Source organism: Parambassis ranga, unplaced genomic scaffold (genome assembly GCF_900634625.1).
Source record: "Parambassis ranga unplaced genomic scaffold, fParRan2.1 scaffold_21_arrow_ctg1, whole genome shotgun sequence".
NCBI lineage: Eukaryota > Metazoa > Chordata > Actinopteri > Ambassidae > Parambassis > Parambassis ranga.
Window position 1 is genome coordinate 195,216 of NW_021144767.1, and position 1,674 is coordinate 196,889.

Genomic DNA, 1,674 nt, shown 5'->3' on the forward strand with positions numbered 1-1,674 from the left:
GACAGAATGAAGCCATCAGATGTGTCAGATGATAAACTGCAGCTGTGTCTTTTTCTCTCCATCAGATTTCTGTCAACTTGAAGTCGACACAAACTCAGTGCACACAAAGCTCAAACTGTCTGACAACAACAGGAAGGTGACACATGTGAGAGAGAAGCAGCCATATCCTGATCATCCAGACAGATTTGACTGTAGGCCTCAGCTGCTGTGTAGAAATGTTCTGACTGGTCGCTGTTACTGGGAGGTCGAGTGGAGAGGATGGGTTAATATATCAGTGAGTTACAGAAGAATCAGAAGGAAAGGAGACAGTGATGACTGCGTGTTTGGAGGAAACAATCAGTCCTGGAGTCTGAGCTGCTCTGATCATGGTTACTGTGTCTATCACAATGACAGAGAAACATCCATCTCCTCCTCTGTCTCTCACAGAGCAGCAGTGTATGTGGACTGTCCTGCTGGCACTCTGTCCTTCTACAGAGTCTCCTCTGACACACTGATCCACCTCCACACCTTCAGCACCACATTCACTCAGCCTCTACATGCTGGGTTCAGGTTGTGGTTTCCTGGTTCCTCAGTGAGTCTGTGCTGTGTGTAGAAGCAGAGTGTGTGGAAGTGACAGCAGCTTCAACTTTGTGCTTTAAATGTTGATGATGTTTCACTTTCATTTGAATCACTGACTGTGATTTCAGGTCAGAACATGTTTTTGTCTTAGAAGCAGTGAAATGAAGAATGTGAAGCTGAATTTATGATCATGAACTTTGACATGTCCTCACAAATGAAACCCTTACATTAAGAAATGCATGATTCCATGTTGTTATGGCTCTGATATTAAAATGTAGTATTATAATAGGAGTTAATGGACCTAAGTGGAAAACACCATTTAAAACTGCTGCAATACAAACACTAATAACTCCAACTCAATATTTTGGATAAACTTTGACATGACAGATATAAAATAATGCCTGAGCCTCCCAACTTGTACAATAACTTGTTTTGTGCATGTTTACATGAAATATTTGCATCATGCAATCTACCTGGCATTTAAAGCGTTAAACTCCTCCAATGATGTCATGTTTGGTAGTTCTGAGCAGTCCTGAAGTTGTTCCACATATTGATGCAGAAAAATATGAATCTGTTCAGTTTTTAGAGCAGTTTTTAGAAGCGGACATTTTTGTCCCTGATGACACAAAGGGTAGTAAATGTGTTTCCCAGTGTTCTGGTGATGGATCAGAAACATTTACATTTGAATTCTAAAATTTGTGTTGAACTGCCCGATTGCCCTTTTTCTCCTCAACCTGTGACGTCGGCGGAACTGCGATCACTCACCTGCTCCTGCCCGGGACGTTAAAAAGAAGCAAAGACACAGAGAAAGACTCAGAGAGACACTGCAGCGCCACCACGCAGCTGTGGACCTTTCTGAACCAACCCTGAAGCACAGCCGGTCAGAGCGCGCTACGATCGCTGCGTTTAACTGCGCTAAATCTTTGTGGCGTTGTCGCGGTGCGTTCAATGACGCTCCGTAAATGTGCTCTTTTACACGTTTATTTTGTGTTTAGTTAATTTGATAAGATCGATTTTAAACATGTGGTAAAAGCATAAATTATTAGTAAAACACTGCTTCAAACTAAAGCTGTGGAATCCAAACATGTTCAGGGACATTAGTGGCAGATGTAGCCA